The 21,870-nt window shown below is 37.7% G+C and overlaps 1 protein-coding gene and 1 long non-coding RNA gene across 8 annotated transcripts in view; one reads left to right on the top strand and one right to left on the bottom strand.

Annotated features, from left to right (window-relative positions):
- Window positions 1–21,870, top strand: part of PIK3C3 (phosphatidylinositol 3-kinase catalytic subunit type 3) — a 176,281-nt gene that overhangs the window by 44,690 nt on the left and 109,721 nt on the right. The window lies entirely within an intron of this gene.
- On the bottom strand, window positions 5,645–8,647 carry LOC145534887 (uncharacterized). Its single transcript, XR_014075040.1, has 2 exons — window positions 6,642–8,647; window positions 5,645–5,832 (listed from the first exon to the last, which is right to left on the bottom strand). It is a non-coding gene; the product is annotated as an uncharacterized LOC145534887 (long non-coding RNA).

Here is a 21,870-nt window from a genome sequence, read left to right as displayed (position 1 = left end):
TTCATAGTTGCACTTCACTTTATCAGGTCGAATTCCTTGAATCTGTATGTCACCTCCGTTGTAGAATCATAAGGGATTTGATTTCAATCATACCAGAATGGCCTAATGGTTTTCCCTACTTTCTTCAATTTAAGCCTAAATTGTGTAGTAAGGAGCTCATGATCTGAGCCACAGTCAGCTCCAGGTCTTGTTTTTATTGACTGTATTGAGCTTCTCCATCATTGGCTGGAAAGAATACAATAAATCTGATTTCACTATTGACCATCTGGTGATGTCCATGTGTAGAGTCTTCTCCTGTGCTGTTGGAAACAATGTTTGCTATGACCAGTCTGTTCTCTTGACAAAACCCTGTTAGCTTTTGCCCTGCTTCATTTTATACTCCAGTGGAGCAGTTCATATTCTATGATTCTAAAAGCACTGACCTGGCAAATAATGGGAATTTTTTTCTCTCCACCTTAGTAGAAGAAAAAACATGCAGTCATTGTCTGGCAATTGTGGGATTGTTGTTCTTGCCATTCCTTTTCTTCTGTAATACGTACGCCTGGAGGAAAGCATTGTTTAGGACCTGCCTAATGTGAATGATCTGGTTATGTTCTTGGATTTTGTTTTTATTGTTGTTGTTTGATTAGTGCCTGTTTCTTGACTTAAATTTTTCAGACTGGCTTCCTGAGTATTTCCTTTGTGTTATACCAGAAAAAGTATACTTTGATATTTGTTGTGATCTTAATTTCTAAACTTATCAAAGAGGGGTACACTTTGATACTAGGTATGCTCTGAATTAAAAGTATATTTTGGTATTGTTTTTTCTTCAATTATGCCACAGTAGCTCTTTCTCCCTCCTCCTCTCTTCCTCTCAGTTTTCTGGTTCCATATTAAAAAGTTTGTCCTGTCAGATTGTCATTCTCCAAAATGTTTTGAAACTGTCTGTGGTACAATATACTTTTAAAAACCTGGGGAAAGAATGTCTGTGCTTATGTTTCCATTTTCATGTAAAAGGAACAGATACTTCTATTTCTCACATTATCATTTTAAGAAAAGAAATGAGTATTCTAATAGATGATGTTTAAGTGGTTAGAACTGAATTATTTCTTTCTTATTGTACTTTGATTTTTCAGCCAGTGAATTTACTCTGATTGTTTCTAATTATTTAAGAAGGTGGCTTTGTTAGCAGAAGGAGTCTGGAGACTCTTCCTCCTGTGGGCCTTGGTTCTTGGTAGGGATGCAAAGAATTTAAGGTCTTACCACATTGCAAGAAGGTTTATTAACAATAAGGAAAGAAAGAACAAATTGCTAAGAGTTGGATCTGACTAAGCACACACAAAGAAAGAACAGAGAGAACACCTCATGAGAGAGGTGGGCCGCTGCCAAAGGAGGCAGATTTCCCTGGAGGGTTGGGGTACAGAGTTTTTAATGCAGGATCACTTGCATAATCCAAGGAGTTTGTTGCATAACAGCTGCAAGTTACAGTAGTATAGAAGGATGCTCTACTGCACATGTCCTTTGCATAATTCAGTCTGTTATAATTAGATGTATATTTTCAAGTAATATTTATGAGCAGTTCATCAGTCCAATGGCCACCAAAGGTTACCTTAGTACTGGATAGTTAGGGGTGTATCAGTGTGCTAGAGTAGGGAAAGTCCTGCCAGTAGGGCTGGTGGGGGTTTTTACAGCCGCCTGATTATTTTTGGAGTGATGGTGGGCGTATTAGGGGCGGGGCTGGTAAATCGCTTGGTGAGATTATGAGGCTATTGGACAGTTAGTTGAAGGGATCACCTCTCCTTGCTCTCCGCTAACTTCCTGTCTGTCAGCTTAAAAGTAAAAAGGTGTGTATTAATTTTAATAATAGGAAAGTGTAGTTTCCATGCATCCTGTAAGCCAAAATAAATAGCAAAATGATAGTTTTCAAACTACAGTTTAAGAGAGTTTATTCAGTTAAAGAACTGTTTTAGTTTTGACTGCATCCAGTTAATAAGATAATAGGGCTGGGAAATGAAGATGAACTGTTTTAAACAGCCTGTGAAAAGACAGTGTTACATAATTACTAAGCAAAGAACCTCAAACTCAAGCTGTACCAAATATTCTAGTTCTTATTGATAGATCTGAAAGTTAAATTATAACTGCAATTTGAATAACTGAAGTTTAAAAGCCTGATTTCTAGGTTTAACATTTTTTAAAAGTTTAAATTCTCCCGGAATAGTTTTAGTGGAGTGAACCTTTAATGATGTTACATCATTTTTTGAACATGCTTAGTTTTCGTTTGAGGAAAAATTGAGTGTAAGAAAAGGAAACAGAACAGAGCTAGTGTTCAGTTTAGTTCTTACTTTTTATAACTTGAATTTGTTAGACTTAGTAGGGAACAGGAAGAAAGTGAATGTATTGAAATACATTCTTTCCCCCATAGTTCTCATTATCTTCTCTCTCCCATCTCTAAATTTCCCCAATTAAATTTTGCTAATGTGTAGTTACCTTTTGTTAGAATTGATTTGTGAAAATAATAAAAGGCCAGACCTCTTGGGCATTTTATTACACTTTGGTTGTCTGTGACCCAACCTTTTATTAATTATGGGTGTTACTTGAGCAGTTTGCATCTGCTCCATTTTTCAGCTTGTCGTATTTTAAGAGTTTTATGACTAGGATGCATATCCACCTGGGGTTTTGGATGTGACTACTAAGTTGTAGTGTTTGATTTATATTTGAGTTCATGTCTTTAGATAAAAGCGTCCATCTCCACTGTCTTCATTTTGGCAGCTCTGCTTGTTGCCTTTGGAATGTGCTTTAGTTTCTGTCAATTTGATTAAGAGGCGGCAAAAGAAAGTAAGGACTATTTGAAAAATGCTTTGTGGTCTGTGTGACACAGATAGGGTAGGGAATCTTAGGGAGAGGGTATAGGTGAGCGCTGCTACAGAGAAGTTGTGGTAGGATGTGGTTATGTTTCAGGCTGACCCTTAGAGTGCCTTGAAGGGGTAATTGTGGGTCCAGAGTCCAGACTCAGGTTTGTAACCACAGGAACTGGATTTATTTTAGTTCATCCAGAAAAAGTTAGTATCCTGAACTTAGGTTCATGCCAATCAATTCAAAGGGTTATTTTTAACCTTATGATGTAGACCTGTACTATCATAATAGCCTCAATTCACATATGGCAACTTAATTAAAATTAAATAAAATTTAAAATCAGTTGCTTTGTTACCATAATCACATTTCAAGTGCTCAGTAGCACATGTGGCTAGTGGTTACTTAGTAGACACTGCAGGTAGGGGACTAGTCCATTATTGCTGAAAGGTCTATTGAGCAAGTTCTATTGAGCAGCACTGGTCTTGAGTGCCAATTCAGTCATTGTTAAATGATGAGTAGCTATAGTATCTTTATGGTAACCATGCTACTTGTGTCTGTTACCCAGCACACCATTTTTCAAGGCAAGTTGCAACTTAGTCTTCAGGAGATTATTAATTTCTTAGTCATGAAGGACCCTGAAGGAGCTAGAAAGTTTGTGAGATATTTCTCTCAGTTTGGGGAAATCTTTAAAGTTCTTTTCCTCTTTCTCTCTTGACATCATTTCTCTAGTTTCTTGAATATACTGTATGTTTTGAATAAACATTGACTAATTAGCATGATCACAAAATAATCCTTTACAGTTGAGATTAAGGTAACAAGAAATTTTCTGGTTATATAATTTTGTGAATGAAATTGAAGCTGTTTAAATTATTTTACAGTACTAATTGACCTGCTGAAATATTTACACTTGAAAGTAAATATTTTACATTGAATGAACTGCATTGTACTTGTCTTGAGCTATTAATTTAGAGGAGTTCACTGAGATTTTAAGTATGTGGATAAGTCCTCTTTATCGCCACCATCATCACTTCTGTTTGTTGAAGATATACTCCTAAATGTTGGAGATTTAAGAACTAGATTACCAGGTTGAAGCTGTTATTATTAGTGACATTATGAGTAATACTAAAACAGTAATAATCGCCTTGCATGTATAAACAGCATTAACAGCTCTGAAACCCTTTAGCATGGATCAGGAACTAAAATGAAGACTGTCTTTCGTTCAGATTCCAATTGTGTCTTGTTTATTGTGATATTGGATAGCTACTTAACCTTTACTAAGTCACGAATTCCTCATCTATAAATAGGAGTAATTATTATATCTACTTTTTTGAGTTTCTATGAAGACTAGATAAAAATGAGGTTAAATAGTTAAAGGATTTAACATATTATGGAACAGCTGTTGTTCAGTCGCTAAGTCATGTCTGACACTTTGCAACCCCATGGACTGCAGGACGCCAGGCTTCCCTATCATTCGCTATCTCCTAGAGTTTGCTCAAACTCATGTCCAACCATCTCATTCTCTATTGTTCACTTCTCCTCCTGCCCTCAATCTTTCCCAGAATTAGGGTCTTTTCCAGTGAGTCAGCTCTTTGCCTCAGGTGGCAAAACTTTTGAAGCTTCAGCTTCAGCATCAGTCCTTCTGATGAATATTCAGGGTTGATTTCCTTTAGGATTGACTGGTTTGATCTCCATGCAGTCCAAGGGACTCCCAAGAGTCTTCTCCAGCACTACACTTTGAAAGCATCAATTCTTGGTCACTCAACCTTTATGGTCCAACTCTCACATCTGTACATGACTACCAGAAAAACCCTATGTGTGTTAGTCACTTAGTCACGTCCGAGTCTTTCTGACCCCATAGACTATAGCAATCCAGGCTTCTTTGCACATGGAATTCTCCAGGCAAGAATACCGGAGTGGATGGCCATTCCCTTCTCCAGAGAATCTTCCTGACCCAAGGTTTGAACCCATGTCTCTCATGTTGCAGGCAGATTCTTTACCATCTGAGCCACCAGGGAATCCCCGAAAAACCATAGCTTTGATTCTGCAGCCTTTTGTTGGCAAAGTGATATCTCTGCCTTTTAATATGCTATCTAGGTTTGTCATAGCCTTTTTCTAAGGAGCAAGCGTCTTAATTTCATGGCTACAGTCACCTTCCGCAGTGATTTTGGAGCACAAAAAAATAAAGTCGGTCACTGTTTCTATTTTTTCCTACATTTGCCATCAAGTGATGATGCTGGATGCCATGATCTTGGTTTTTGGTTTTTTTGGTGTGTGTGTGTTATTTCTCCTGTCAAACAGTATTATCAGGGCTTGAAATGTTTAGTTGCTCAGTTGTGTCCAACTCTTTGCGACCCCGTGAAATGTAGCCTACCAGGTTCCTCCGTCCATGGGATTTTCCAGGCAGGAATATGGAGTGGGTTGCCATTTCCTTCTCCAACGATCTTAGTTCTTTGAATGTTGAGTTTTAAGCCAGCTTTCCCACTCTTCCTCTTTCACCTTCATTAAGAGGCTCTTTAGTTCTTCTTCCCTTTCTGCCATTAGGGTGGTGTCATCTGCATATCTGAGGTTGTTGATGTTTTTTCTGGTAATCTTAATACCAGCTTGTGATTCATCCAGCGTGGCTTCCCTGGTGGCTCAGATAGTAAAGAATCCACCTGCAATGCAGGAGACCTGGGTTTGATCCCTGGGTTGGGAAGATCCCCTGAAGGAGGACATGACAGCCCACTCCGGTATACTTACCAGGAGAATCCTGATGGACAGGGGAGCCTGATGGGCTACAGTCCAAGGGGTTGCAAAGAGTGGGACAGGACTGAGCAACTAACCCCAGAGCACATTCTGCATATAAGTTAAATAAGCATAGTGACACTCACTATATAGCCTATTGTACTCCTTTGCCAGTTTTGAACCAGTACATTGTTCCATGTCTGGTTTTAACTGTTGCTTTTTTGCCCTCAGGTAGGTTTCTCAGGAGACAAGTAACACAGTCCTGTACTCCCATCTCTAAGAACTTCCCACAGTTTGTTGTGATCCACACAAAGGCTTTAGTGTAGTCAATGAGGCAGAAGTAGATGTTTTTCTGGAATTCCCTTGCTTTTTCTACATTCCAGTGAATTTTGGCAATTTGATCTCTAGTTCCTCTGCCTTTTCTAAGTCCAGCTTGAACGTCTGGAAGGTCTCGGTTCACTTACTCCTGAAGCCTAGTTTGAAAGAGTTGGAGCATAACCTTGCTGACATGTAAAATGAACGCAATCATGTGTTAGTTCCAACATTCTTTGGCATTGCCCTTCTTTGGGATTGGAATGAACACTGACCTTGTCTAGTCCTGTGGCCACTGTTAAATTTCCCAAATTTGCTGACATATTGAATGTAATACTTTAACAGCATCTTAGGATTTTAAATAGCTCTGCTCAGATGCCGTCACTTCCACCAACTTTGTTCATAGTAGTGCTTCCTAGACAGTACTGAGCACTCATAAATGTTAGCTGTTGTTATTTGATCTTATTTGCTTTGCTTTCATTTGATTCTAGCAAGTGTAATGATTGGCTTTGTAATATACACTATTTTTATCCTCATGAAATGTACAGTGTTTTTAAACTCCTGAAAGGATGGAAACTTAGAGAAGTTAAGTGATGTATTTTAATGATTCAAGTAAACAGAAAGTTGTTTAACCAGGACCTGAAATCAGGTCTTTAATCCTTTTTATAAATACCTTTCTAAAGTTCAAGCTGGTTTTAGAAAAGGCAGAGGAACCAGAGATCAAATTGCCAACATCTGCTGGATCATCGAAGAAACAAGAGTTCCAGAAAAACATCTATTTCTGCTTTATTGACTATACCAAAGCTTTTGACTGTGTGGATCACAATAAACTGGAAAATTCTGAAAGAGATGGGAATACCAGACCACCTGACCTGTCTCTTGAGAAACCTGTATGCAGGTCAGGAAGCAACAGTTAGAACCAGACATGGAACAACAGACTGGTTCCAAATAGGAAAAGGAGTACGTCAAGGCTGTATATTGTCACCCTGCTTATTTAACTTATATGCAGAATACATCATGAGAAACGCTGGGCTGGAAGAAGCACAAGCTGGAATCAAGATCGCCGGGAGAAATATCAATAACCTCAGATATGCGGATGACACCACCCTTATGGCAGAAAGTAAAGAGGAACTAAAAAGCGTCTTGATGAAAGTGAAAGAGGAGAGTGAAAAAGTTGGCTTAAAGCTCAACATTCAGAAAACTAAGATCATGGCATCTGGTCCCATCACTTCATGGGAAATAGATGGGGAAACAGTGGAAACAGTGTCAGACTTTATTTTTTTGGGCTCCAAAATCACTGGAGATGGTGACTGCAGCCATGAAATTAAAAGATGCTTACTCCTTGGAAGGAAGGTTATGATCAACCTAGATAGCATATTTAAAAGCAGAGACATTATTTTGCCAATAAAGGTCTGTCTAGTCAAGGCTATCGTTTTTCCAGCCGTCACGTATGGATGTGAGAGTTGGATTATAAAGAAAGCTGAGTGCCAAAGAATTGATGCTTTTGAACTGTGGTGTTGGAGAAGACTCTTGAGAGTCCCTTTGACAGCAAGGAGATCCAACCAGTCCATCGTAAAGGAGATCAATCCTGGGTATTCGTTGGAAGGACTGATGTTGAAGCTGAAACTCCAATACTTTGGCCACCTCATGTGAAGAGCTGACTCATTGGAAATGACCCTGATGCTGGGAAGGATTGGGGGCAGGAGGAGAAGGGGACGACAGAGGATGAGATGGCTAGATGGCATCACCGACTCAATGGGCATGAGTTTGAGCAGGCTCCAGGAGTTGGTGATGGATAGGGAAGCCTGGTGTGCTGCAGTCCATGGGATTGCAAAGAGTTGGACACGACTGAGCGACTGAACTGAACTGAGAGAATGTCATTATTATTAAGAATGTTATAGTTGAAAGGTAGAAGAGGCAGAAAGGGTATGAAATGTAAAAATGTATTCGGTTGGCCATAAGGTTTGTTCGTTTTTTTCTGTAAGATGGCTTTTACTTGTCTTTAACTTCATTCAGAACAATTTTGTTAGGTTATATTGTGACAGCGGTCATACCAGCGTGCATTTAAAAAAAAAACTATTGTTTTCTTTGGCAGCATGTCCCTTTGTTTTTTAATTTTTTAAATTATGAGAAAGTAAACCACTAGATCCCACCCAGTATCTATAGGATTTGATTTTATTGTGATCCTACCATTTCATTGTGGCTTCTCCTTTTTCTTGGAATATAGGATATCTTTTTTTGAGTGTTTTCTAGTGTCATTCTGTTGATGGTTGTTCAACAGCTAGTTGGGATTTTGGGGCTCTCAGAGGAGGAGATGAGCATACTTCCTTTTACCATCTTGATTTGCTCTCTTTTTTAAAAAAAGCTTTTATTCAAAATTGGTGAGTTTTTGTGTAGCCATTTTAATGGTGAAGATGGAGGGAAAAAAGCAACATTTTCAGCTTATTATGCTTTAGTTTTTCAAGAAAAGTAAAAATGCAACTTACACACAAAAAGATTGTGTAGTGTATGGAGAAGTGCTATGACTGCTCAAACATGTCAGAAGTGGTTTGCAGCATTCCGTGCTGCAGATTTCTCACTAAAGGATTCTCCAAAGTCACGTAGACCAGTTAAAGTTGATAGTGATCAAATTGAGACGTTATTTGAGTACAGTCAGTGCTACTGGACTCAGGAGATAGCCAACACACAGAAAATATCCATATCGAGCATTGAAAATCATTTGCATTAGCATGGTCATGTTAATCACATTGATGTTTGGCTTTCACATAAAAAAAAAAAATGTTCTTGACTATATTTTACATGCTATTCTCTCCTGAAATGTAATGACAGTGTTTCATTTTTAAAACAAATTGTGATGGGCAGTGACAAGTTGATACTGTACAATAATGTAGAACAGAAGAGATCGTGGGGCCAGTGAAGTGAACCACCACCAACCACACCAAAGACCTGCCTTTGTCCAAGAAAGTAATGTTGTGTATATGGTGGGATTGGAAGGGAGTGCTCTATTATGAGCTCTTTCTGGAAAACTGAACGATTAGTTCCAACTAGTATTGCTCCCAATTAGACCAACTGAAGCAGCCCTTTACAAAAAATGTAAGACTTAGTCAACAGAAAATGCATAATCTTCCATCAGGATATTGCAAGATTGTATGTTTCTTTGATGACAGACAAAGACTGTTAAAGCTTGGCTGGGAAGTTCTGAGTCATCTATGGTATTCATCTTTGGATTTCAATTTATTTGGGTATTTACAGAATTCTGTTAGTGGAAAAAATTTCAGTTCCCTGGAAGACTATGTAAAGGGCACCTGGAGAAAAGGTGTATGGGGAAGATGGAGTTACGAAGTTGCCTTTAAAATGGCAGAAGGTAGTAGAACAAAATGGTGAATACATTGTTCAGTAAAGTTCTTGGTGAAAATGAAAAATTAAGTCTTTTATTTTTACTCAAATACTGAAGGAACTTTTAGGCCAACCTAATATATTCCTACAGGTCCTCAGGTATAACATAGAAGATGGTGCCCAGTAAGCACCATCTTTTATATTGAGTCAATAAACAGTGACTTTCCTGTGGTGAATGAACACCTACTTAATATCTGTGCTATAAATGAACTGGTTTTACAAACAATAGTTCTGGCATCAATTGTTGTTAATGTTACCGAATCCAAGCACATACTGCTCGCCACATAACAGGCCAGTTAATGGAGAGACTAGGTGTTAGGGCAAGGAAGAGTGATTTTATGTTGAAAATCTACAGATTGAGAAGATGGTGAACTAGTGTTTCAAAGAACCATTTTACCTGAGTTAGAATTCAGGCTTCTTTTATACTAAAAGGGGAGGCAGGGTGCAGCTAGTTGTTACAAACTTCTTCTGATTCAGTTATATATATATATATGTACATAAATACACACAAACTTTTCAGACTTTTTTCCATTATACATTATTACAAGAAACTATATAGTTCTCTGTGCTAAACAGTAGGTTCTTGTTATTTGTGTATGTGCATGCTCAGTCACTTCAGTTGTGTCTGACTTTTTGTGACCCTATAGACTATAGCGCCAGCCTCTTCTGTCCATGAGATTCTCCGGCAAGAATACTGGAATGGGTTGCTATGCTCTCCTCCAGGAGATCTTCCAGACTCAGGGATTGAACCCACGTCTCCTACGTCTTCTGAATTGGCAGGCGGGTTCTTTACAACTAGCACGACATCAGAGGCCCTCTTGCTGTTTATCTATTTTATAGATAGTAGTGTGTATCTGTTAACCTTAGTGTCCTAATTTATCCCCTGCCTACTTTCCCCTTTGACACCCGTAAGTTTATTTTCTATGTCTGTGAGTCTCTCTGTTTTAAGTTCATTTGTATCTTTTTTTTTTTAAGAGTCTACATGTAAGTGATATCATGAAATTTAGCTTTTTTTTTGATTCTCTCTGACTTCCCTTAGTATGATTAATCTCTAGGTCTGTCCATGTTGCTGCAAACGACAATAATTCTTTCCTTTTCATGACTGAGTAATATTTCATATATGTATTTTAAAATATACCTAGGCATGCTATATGTTCTTTTGGAATGCGCAGTGGCAACCCACTCCGGTATTCTCACCTGGAAAATTCCATGGACAGAGGAGCCTGGGAGGCTTCAGTTCACAGGGTTGCAAAGAGTCGGACATAACTGACTGAGCACGCATGCACATCTTCTTTACTGCTTCATCTGCAGATGGACACTACCATGTTTTGGCTGTTGAAAACAGTGCTGCTATGAACCTGGGGTGACTGTATCTCTTTGAACTAGTTTTCATCTTTTCTGGATACATGACCAGGAGTGGGATTGCTGAATTATATGGTAATTCTTATTTTTAGTTTTTTAAAGCACTTACATAATGTTTTCCTTAGTGGCCACACCAATTGACCTGTCCACCAGCACCGTAGGAGGGTTCCCCTTTCTCCACACCCTCTCCAGCATTTATTATTTGTAGGCTTTTTGATGATGACCATTAGATTGATGTGAGGTAATTTATCATTGTAGTTTTGATTTGCATTTTTCCAAGAATTAACAATGGTGAGCATCTTTTCATGTGCCTGTTGGCTATCTTCATGTCTTCTCTAGAGAAATGTCTGTTTAGGTCTTCTGCCCATTTTTTTGACTGGATTGTTTGGGTTATTTTGAGCTATATGAGCTGTTTGTACAGTTTGGAAATTAAGGACATCATTTGTAAATATTTTCTCCCATAGTTTGTTTTCTCATTTTGTTTTTTCTTTGCTTGTATAAAAGCTTTCAAGTTTAATCAGTCCCATTTGTTTACTTTTGCTTTTATTTCTTTTGCTTTGGGAGATTGATCTAAGAAAGGATTGCTGTGACTTACATCAGAGAAAGTTTTGCCTACATTCTCTTCCAGTTTTATAGTGTCATAACTTTTATAATTAAATCTTCAAGCCATTTTGAGTTTTATTTTTGTGTATGACGTGAGGGAATGTGTGCTAACTTCATTGATTTACATATGGCTGAAAGGACACTTTTTTTAATGTGAAGAGAACTAATTAAGTACAGACAGTACAAAGAATACCAACTTTCCCCCCAAAAGCCCTAAGATAAAATTAATTGAAGATATCTATAAGAACTTTGTGTTATATTCTGAAAATGGTTAACTACATAATCATAATGAGGGAGATAGATCATTAATAGGTCCTAATGAATAATTTATTTTCTTTAACTAATTTTATCCAGAATATCAGTTTATTCACAAAGTTTATTCACAAAGCTGCTTCAAGGTAGAAATATGTTCAGAAACCAAGAAAAATATGCTTAATCAATTTGCTATACTATTGAGAAAATAGTCTCTGTTTTCTTTTCAGAACAACTGAAAAGTACCATGATGATGATGACACTGTTATGATTCCTGTAATTCACAGAGAGAATGGAGTCTAACTGACCACATTATATCAATGAAAAATGTCCACAAACACAGAAATACCTGGCTAGTCATTGAACCACTGTGAGAGCTGTAAATCAGGGGTTTTGACTGCCAGTCTTTCTACCCAGTTTTAATGTACCTCAATCAGTCAATCAGTTCAGTTGCTCAGTCATGTTCAACTCTTTGAGACCCCATAGAGTGCAGCATTCCAGCCTTCCCTTTCCGTCACCAACTCCCGGAGCTTACTCAAACTCATTACTAATTAAATCTTCCATAAATTTTGTTCTATTAATTTTAAAAGCAAAAATTAAAGGTAATACTTTTAATTATCAAACCAGATCTCTGAAAATTCCATTGTTTCTCATTTCTCTAAAATCTAACTGCAAATATCATTATGTGGATATTGGTTTAAAAACCTATGTAAATCATCACTTTGATAATCTATTCTTGAATTTATAAACAAACATGATATCTAGGTTATAAATCACATTTCGAAACTCAAAACATTTGCCAAATCTTCAGTCAGTCAGTTCAGTCGCTTAGCCATGTCCTACTCTTTGTGACCCCATGAATCGCAGCATGCCAAGCCTCCCTGTCCATCACCAACTCCCAGAGCTTACTCAAACTCACGTCCATTGAGTTGGTGATGCCATCTTACCATCTCATCCTCTGTTGTCCCCTTCTCCTACCCCCTTCAATCTTTCCCAGCATCAGGGTCTTTTCCAGTGAGTCAGTTCTTCACATCAGGTGACCAAAGTATTGGAGTTTAAGCTTCAGCATCAGTCCTTCCAATGAATATTCAGGACTGATCTCCTTTAGGATGCACTGGTTGGATCTCCTTGCAGTACACGGTACTCGCAAGAGTATTCTCCAGCACCACAGTTCAAAAGCATCAATTCTTTGGTGCTCAGCTTTCTTTATAGTCCAACTCTCACATCCATACATGACTACTGGAAAAACCATAGCTTTGACTAGACAGACCTTTGTTGGCAAAATAATGTCTCTGCTTTTCAATATGCTGTCTAGGTTGGTCATAACTTTTCTTCCAAGGAGCAAACATCTTTTAATTTTATGGCTGCAGTTACCCTCTGCAGTGATTTTGGAGCCCAAAAAAATAAAGTCTGTCACTGTTTCCACTGTTTCCCCATCTATTTGTCATGAAGTGATGGGACCAGATGCCATGATCTTAGTTTTCTGAATGTTGAGTTTTAAGCCAGCTTTTTCACTCTTCTCTTTCACTTTCATCAAGAGGCTCTTTAGTTCTTCTTCGCTTCCTGCCGTAAGTGTTTTCTAATATATCGCCTCCTTTCTCTATATTCCTCTAACATCAGTAGCAGATAAGCAAATAATGTTCAGTTTGATTTCTGGTTTCAGTCATGTGGAAGACTAAGACAAACTGAGTATCCTCCCATAACAAACAGCTAATAATATGAAATAGCAGTAAAATAAGTATAACAATTTAGGAAACCCTATAAAAGATCAGTTTGCAATCTAAAATTATAAACCAATGAAAGCTAAAGTCAGTAATTATAACAAACAACTGGAATATATCCACCAGAAATTCAGATAATAAAATACTGAAAATTTAAAAATAAAACAATAATATAAAACATAAATCAAGGGATCAAAACACAGAAACCAAGATACTATTTGCTACTATAGCTGTATAGTGAACACTTTATTCTCCTTTTTTCAAACTCAAGTGGTTTTTTAAGCTAAATGTATAAAACCTGCTGAGATCAGTATGACCATGAACTAGAAAAGGGAAGTGAAAGAAAGGAAAATTGGACACTTCTTACTTACAGATGGAAAATTTCAGCAGAAAATTAGAAAACTGGATCAAGCAATTAAAAAATACATCATACCCAAACAGGATTTATTCCAAGAATGTTACATAAAAGCAGTTTGGGGCTTCCCTTGTGGCTCAGACGATAAAGTATCTGCCTACAATTCGGGAGACCCATGTTCACTCCCTAGGTTGGGAAGATCCCCTGGAGAAGGAAATGGCAATCCCCTCCAGTTTTCTAGCCTAGAGAATTTCATGGACAGAGGACAGTCCATGGGGTTGCAAAGAGTCGTACCCAACTGAGTGACTACACTTTCACTTTTCAAAAACAATTTAACACAGGATATCTGTTAGTGTACCTTTTTATTATATTGTTGAGTGTTTCAGGGTTCCCCCAAGATGAGATGATGGAATCACAGGACTCAGAAGGAATTGTAATCACAGCTAAGATTTATTATAAGCAACACAGTAAGTACATACAACTAGATGGTTCAGTTAGGTAAAAAGGTATAGTGGGGTCTGGAGAAATCCATACACAGGCTTTCTATTCTTCCCCTTCCCAGCCCAGGAAGAGACTCACTTAATAGTGCTTCTTTCTCCAGGAACTAAAATGAAACCTTTTAGGAAAAAGCCCTTTGAGACTCAGAAATTAAGGGTTTTACTGGGAGTCTGGTCACACAGACATTGTTTGCCCTCAACTGCCAAAATTCTAGCCCCCAGAAAGAGAGTGGTTGCTCACCATAAATCACAATGTACAAAGAATCTAGCCACAGTGAAACATCTATACCAGTTAGACAATGTTTCAGAAGTCAGGTTTTCACCCATTGACCAGGGCCATCCTTGCAAGCAGGTCCTTCTAAAATTAGAGCTTCAAACCTACTGTGTTAACTGTCTCCTGCATATTAAAGGAGAAAATAACATACAGTCAAAAGGATACCTAGTCTTACCAACTTTTTGGTAAATGTCAACAAAATTCATCATATAAAGGTTTGGTAAAATAAAATATGACTTTCTTAACCTGATATGAGAAATAGACCAAGAGCTGATAACAAACATCTTACCAAATGATTAAATATAAGCAGCATTCTCATTAAAGTCAGGAGCAAAATAAGGATGCTTCTGTTACTGCTCAGATTAGACACTGTACCAGAGTTTCTTGTACTAGTCAGTACAAGGAACTGTATATATAGAGGTAAGGAATAGAAATTATTTACAGATGATGATCGTATAGAAAAGTCAAAAGAACTGTTAACCAAACTGTTACAAATAATTAGTTGAGAAAGGTTAAATACAAGATTAATTAAGCAGAAATCAGTTACTATTCCAAAGTTCTATTACCAGTCTAAAAATACTATGTTTAAAGATATTTGCAGTAGTAAGAAAAACTACATGAAATTTAGAAATAAACCAATTAGAATAGGTATCGATTTTCATCTCGGAAATCCAGCAATTACATGCTTAGATTTCTACACTAAAAAAATTCACTTATGGGCATAAGGAGATACATACTTATTCACTTTAGCCCTGATAGTAACACAAAATGTTGAGCTTGTTGGGAGAATAAATGATACAGTTAGTCATACTGGGATACTCTACAGCAATTTAAGTGAAAGCATTTGAGCTGTGTAAATTAACACAGATACATCTCAAAAACAGCATTAAGTTTAAAAAAGCAAATTGAAATGAAAGAATGAGGAAAGTCTTTATAAATACCTTTGTGTTTTTTTAAAAATCTTTTTTAAAAAGAGTGAAACAAATAAGGCAAACTGTTAATATGTGTTCAATTTTGACAGTGAATACATGGATGTTTGTTACATTATTCTGCATACTTTGTTTTATAATAAAAATAAAAAATTTAATTGCGTATATAATTTTAAAACTCAGCCATTTAACTTTCCAAACCTGGGGAAACAATAAATAATAAAATATTAAGTCAACCAGTGCATTTATACCACCTCTTTTCACGCGTCTTAGAATTCATTTACCACTTAGCGAAGTTATTTAATTCCCCCACACTGAAAAGCATTTTGATGAAAAAAGATCAAAGTCAACTAACTCAATTAGATAGATTGTCTAACACACTACTTCTTCAGTGTGCTTTTAGTGGGAAGGGAGGGAGAATGGTTGGGAGGGGAGGGAGGGAAGGAGGAAACATATGAATATTCTGTTACCCTTCGGGATTTTTCCTTCCAAATGTCAAACAGTTCTCTGTAAAATTATTCAAAACTGTAAATCGTGTTTAGTGGCACCATTGATATCATCAAAAGTACCTCTTAGTTATAGGTTTTTGTGTCAGTAGTATGTGTAACTTTTTAAAAATAGCGTATTGGTTTTGATTCTGTTGGCATTTTTTGTGTCATAAAAGAATGTGGGAATCTTACAAATTTATTCCTAATGATACATGGTACAAATTTTATTATCAGTCACTTTGATTTGCTTACTGATGTCTAAGATTGTCAAAACTTTTAGATTTGTATTGAAATTGATGGTAGCAAGTAGACTAAATTTGATTTTGCCAGTGAAAGATTAAGTCCTGAAAAAATATCGATTTATGTTCTGTAAATCTGTTGTCTGTCTTCACAGCTATAGATTTTGCCAGAAAACTACACAGTAACATGCTTTTAAGACTAATCTCTGAGAAGTTAAATTGAAAGAAACTTTTATGAGGCAAATACCACTCTTCCTGAATAAGATGCACATGTAAAATTTCAAAGTAAAATTGAAGATTTGCAGCTGAGGAAATTAATCAGGAAGGTAGAAGAAACTCCTTGTGTTGTAAGAATTAAGTACTGTAGGTGTGTGTGCAAACTCTAACAAGTGAATTCTTATCTACAACTGTATTTTTTTCTTCAGTTATAAATTACTGTGTAATTTGTGTTTGATTTGAAACAGATTTGACATATTAAAAATTATTAAAGAATCATACTGTTTAATAATTGAAATGTATATCAATGAGCCATAGTGCGTCCTACAAATATTGATAGATTAGCTGACCAATATTTTTTTTCTGTTTAGTGAGTACTTCTGCTCAATTCAAGTCTAGGCTTAGGCAAGTGTTCCTGTTAAAAGAGTTAGTATAACATTTAAATTGAGAGAATTTAGATGAATCAGATATGAAGTAGTTGAATAAACACAACCCTCTATGATCATGGTGGAAAAAAAATAGTCTTGGGTTTGGTAGTTCCAGCCTTTTTTATTGTCCAGTATTCCTGTAAATGTGTGAAGAGAGTGATTTCTGAACATACACATAGGCTCTCTGAATCTGGAAGTTTTCTGTCTGGTGATAAGAGTAGACTGGGTTTTTTTTGTTGTTTATTTTTTTGTGGCAGCTGTTGCTGCTGCTAAGTCTCTTCAGTCGTGTCCGACTCTGTGCGACCCCATAGACGACAGCCTACCAGTCTCCACCATCCCTGGGATTCTCCAGGCAAGAACACTGGAGTGGGTTGCCATTTCCTTCTCCAGTGCATGAAAGGGAAAAGTGAAAGTGAAGTCGCTCAGTCGTGTCTGACGGGGGGGAAAAAATATAGCTTTGTTATTTTTTTCTCCTTAGGTTTCCTGAAAAAGCATCAGTGTATCTGACCCAAGCATCACCCGTTGTGTAGTTACTTATTTTGGAAAAGCCACCTATCTTGTAACTCCCTTCTTAAAGTTTCTCGATGTGAGTCAAGTTTGAAACCTTAAACCTATACATTTTTCTATATAGGTGGTTTTATTAACCATAAAGCAGCGTCATCATTTAATTTATATGGGTTTTTAGTTGGATCTAGTTGAAAGGCCGTTGGAAGAAGTAATTTAAGAGAGAATAATTATGTTAATACCTGGGTTTCATTTCATATGTTTGAGGTAAATTAATCAGATGGATCTTTATTTGAGTTTATTATGAAGCAAAATAACCTTATTTAGCATCATTTTGATAAATGCTAATCTTCTGTGGTTTTCTCAACAGAATTTTCTCCACAATTATTTTTAAAGTAAGTTTAGTTTTTAAGTAACTTATTACAAGATAGTATACATCTACACTAGTAAAAGATTGTTAGAGTACAAAGACTGTAAAAATCACCTCCAATCCTTTACCCACAATAGTCACCATTATTAATATTTTAGTTGATGTGCTTTTGGCAAATAAATGTATGAATGTGTGTATATTTATTTTTAATTTGGGATCATATTGTGTATGTTTAAATGAATGGTGTTTCAGAATTGTTCCGGGTCATTTAAGATGCTTTCATGGCATGATTTGTAAAGACTCTAGCGTTCTGTGTACTGTGGATCTGCCATAATTCATTTCAGCACTCCTCTATGGTTAGCTATTTGGTGCTGCTGCTGCTACTGCTGCTGCTGCTAAGTCGCTTCAGTTGTGTCCGACTCTGTGTGACCCCATAGACGGCAGCCCACCAGGCTCCGCCATCCCTGGGATTCTCCAGACAAGAATACTGGAGTGGGTTGCCATTTCCTTCTCCAGTGAATAAAAGGGAAAAGTAAAAGTGACTGTTTGCAATTCTATGCTGTTGTTAAGCCTTTATTCACTTTATATTTTCTCTAGCTTGAACATAGAAAGTGAGAATTATTCTTTAAGTTGTTCTTATATGGCTTGTTTGATATGTGCTCATATGCTGTATTTCCATATTATCAGATATAGTCATGGGGTTATGTGACTGTTTAAAACCAGGATCACAGCTAGATATTAAACTTTATAAATTATTAAATCATCTCTTGATAAAGCAACAAAGCCTACCATTTTCTCTCCAGTTGAGTCTGTCTATCTCTTCCCATTTACCTCCCTACAGATTCCTAGGCAGATTTGAAATGGATAAAAGTTTTTCAGTTATTTTTACTCTCCCCTTTCTTCCTTCAGAGAAGGCAATGGCACCCCACTCCAGTACTCTTGCCTGGAAAATCCCATGGACGGAGGAGCCTGGTAGGCTACAGTCCATGGGGTCGCTAAGAGTCGGACACGACTGAGCGACTTCACTTTCACTTTTTCCTTTCATGCACTGGAGAAGGAAATGGCAACCCACTCTAGTATTCTTGCCTGGCGAATGCCAGGGACGGCGGAGCCTGGTGGGCTGCCGTCTATGGGGTCGCGCAGAGTCGGACACGACTGAAGTGACTTAGCAGCTTTCTTCCTTCATTTAAGCAGAGACTTGAAGGATAAGGAGTGAGTCAAACAAACAGGATGGAATCTTCCATGCAGAGGAAACAGCATGTATCTGTCCTCCCATTAAATCTGATACACATTATTTGTACTCCAAGCAGTTTCCTATACATGTTTTTATTGGTTCTTACAGATTCTTTTATTTAAATAAAATAGCTTTTAAAACCACTTGATGTTTAATTCTTAGTTAAGTTAGAGCTCAATAATGGTACTATTATTTCTGTGATGGTGGGCTTCTTTTCCAACCTCTATATGACTTCTTGTGAATTCTGTAGAAATCTATGTTTCTTAAAAAGAAAGAATGACTTACTGACACCTTGACCTGGCTGCTTTCTAGGATGAGCACCTTAGCGAGGATTGTATCTTCATGAGCAGTTTGGGACAGAATGAACTAGTTTCACCCTGCTGTTTAACAGAATGCAGATTTTCTCATCTGGGAGATCTAGGTCACTGACATTTCAGACCCTAAATGAAATCTAAATTGGTGGTGTTCATTGTTGGTCTTCATTATTTCTAGATATGCTCAGACTGGAGGCAACTGGAAGCTGCTTCAGACTGGTGAAAACCACCCAAGTCTGTCTGCATAGTCATCAGCACCTGTAGAGATGAAGTGACATAGATTATGGGCTAATAACAGCTGCTTATAATTTGCACAGTGCTTTATAGTTTTCTAAAATTTTAGTAAAATTTTTTCGTCTAATATTAAATTATTTAATCTGCATTGAGTCTGAAAGGCCTTATGGTTTGAAGAACTGAAATGGGTGGCTGGAGTTAGCGTGTCAGTTGGAGAGTTGTAGGAGCTTAGTTTGGAGAGGAAGGCAAGGCCTAATCATTTAGGAACCGTGATAGATTCTAGACTTGACTTGATGCCTGAAGTCCAGTCACGAGCTAGCTTTGCCATCTTCAGATTCTCTCCTCTTACTCTTTTGCAATTGAGCGATTTGTTTTATGCTTATTATCTAGTAAGTGCTATAGTAGCTAGTTTCCATAGATGACCCTCAATGAAAGAAACATGCTTCACAGTGCTCATGCTTTCATGTTGGATCTGCACTTAACTCTGTGACTCTTTTAACTAACATGGTGCAGCTGAAGTGATGCTTGCCTGTTCCAGAACTAAACTTTAAGACAGCCTGAAGGCTTCTGCTTTTGCACTTTGAGGAGTAATGAGCCACCATGTAAGAAGTCTGGCTGCCTTGTTGAAGTTTCTGTGTTGAAGGGAGCAGTACTGAGAATATCTTCAGAAAGATAGAGGCCCCCACAACCCTGGTTTCCCAGCTGAGCTCACCCTTTCCCACAAAGGTGTTAGAAATGTGAGTGAAGCAGTCTTGGACAGTCCAGGTCCAGCCATCACATGAGAGACTGTTAGACTAATAAAAAAATATCCAGAATTCCTCAAGAAAATGACTTCTTGATGTCTCCACATATTGTTGTTGTTCAGTTGCTCAGTTGTGTCTGACTCTTTGTGACCCCATGGACTGCAGCACACCAGGCTTCCCTGTCCTTCGCTATCTCCTTGAGCTTGCTCAAACTCATGTTCATTGAGTCAGTGATGCCACCCAACCATGTCATCCTGTTGCCTCCTTCTCCTCCTGCCCTCAATCGTTCTCAGCATCAAGATCTTTTCCAATGAATTGGCTCTTCGCATAAGATGGCCAAAGTATTAGAGCCTCATCTTCAGCATTAGTCCTTCCAATGAATATTCAGGGTTGGTTTCCTTTAGCATTGACTGTGTTTGATCTCTTTGCTGTCCAAGGGACTCTTAAGAGTCTTCTCCAGCACCGCAATTAGAAAGCATCAAGTCTTTGGAACTCAGCCTTCTTTATTGTGACACATATTAAGATAAATGTTAAATCACTTAAGTTTTGGGGTGCTTTCTTACATAGTATCAGATAAATAGGCTTTCCTGGTGGCTCAGTGGTAAAGAATCTGCCTGCCAGTGCAGGAGATGTGGGTTTGATCCCTCGTTTGGGAAGACCCCCTGGAGAAGGACATGGCGACCTGCTCGTTATTCTTGCCTGGGAAATCTCACTGTTGTGGCTGGTTGTGGAGTACAGGCTCTAGAGCCTGCGGGCTTCAATAGGTGCAGCTTTCAGGCTCTGGAAGCTTAGGTTCACTGGTTGTGATTCATGGGCTTAGTTGCTCCATGGCATGTGGGCTCAGGGATCAAACCCGTGTCTCCTGCTTTGGCTGGCAGATTCGTTACCGCTGAGCTACCAGGGAACCTTGCAGTTGTTTTTGTATTCAACAGTCATAGTAATCTTTCCTAGCAGGTTATAACGATTTTTCTTCCTTTTTGACGGTAGTATTTCTTAATATGTATACCATAGTTTACTTTAACAGTTCCCATTGTTGATAGACATTTACATTCCTTTGTGTCTGTGTTTTCCATATTGGAAACAGTGATGCACAAATACGAATATATCTCAGGTAATTTAAACTTGTACTCCAAAATGGTTTTACCAGTTTATGGTACTGCCATCCTTGATCATGCATTCTTTGGCTGCTATTTGTAAGGTTGAAAATAGTCATCTTTTAGTATTCGAATAGAAAAGCTAGAAATATATTATGCAAGTGCATGCGCGTGTGCCAAGTTGCTTCAGTCATGTCCAATTCGTTGCCACCCTATGGTCTGTAGCCCATAAGGCTTCTCTGTCCATGGGATTTTTCAGGCAAGAATACTGTAGTGGGTTGCATGCCCTCCTCCAGGGGATCTTCTAGACCCAGGAATTGAACTCACATCTCCTGTGGCTCCTGAATTGCAGATGGATTTTTTACCATTGAGCCACTGGGGAAGCCCATGTATATTATATTAGCAGCAAACATGAGTTCTGGTGTTAGTGAAATGACTTCAGAAAATTTTCAGTTTATCTGATGATTTAATAAGAGAAATAAAAAATGCCCAGCACATTCTCCCATATCTAAACTTAATATGCTTTTGACAGTTTTTTCCTCAAAGGAAACTAGTGGAGAATCAACTACTGCATCATAAGTAGGAGAGTTGTGTGTAAAACATTAAAAAATTTAATTGGACTTAAATCTCTTTCTACAAATGCATCAATAGAGGAGATAGTGAAGAGTGGTGGAAGGAGTATGGACTTTACAGACTTGGGGTTTCAATCCTATCTCTGACGCTTCAGTGTATTAGTTGATGTGCTTGTA

The sequence above is a fragment of the Giraffa tippelskirchi genome, chromosome 14, assembly GCF_054371585.1.
Source record: "Giraffa tippelskirchi isolate mGirTip1 chromosome 14, T2T-mGirTip1v1.2.pri, whole genome shotgun sequence".
In the NCBI taxonomy this organism is placed as follows: domain Eukaryota; kingdom Metazoa; phylum Chordata; class Mammalia; order Artiodactyla; family Giraffidae; genus Giraffa; species Giraffa tippelskirchi.
The sequence above is the reverse complement of the archived record's forward strand: the minus strand, read 5'-3'. Positions and strand labels throughout refer to the sequence as shown.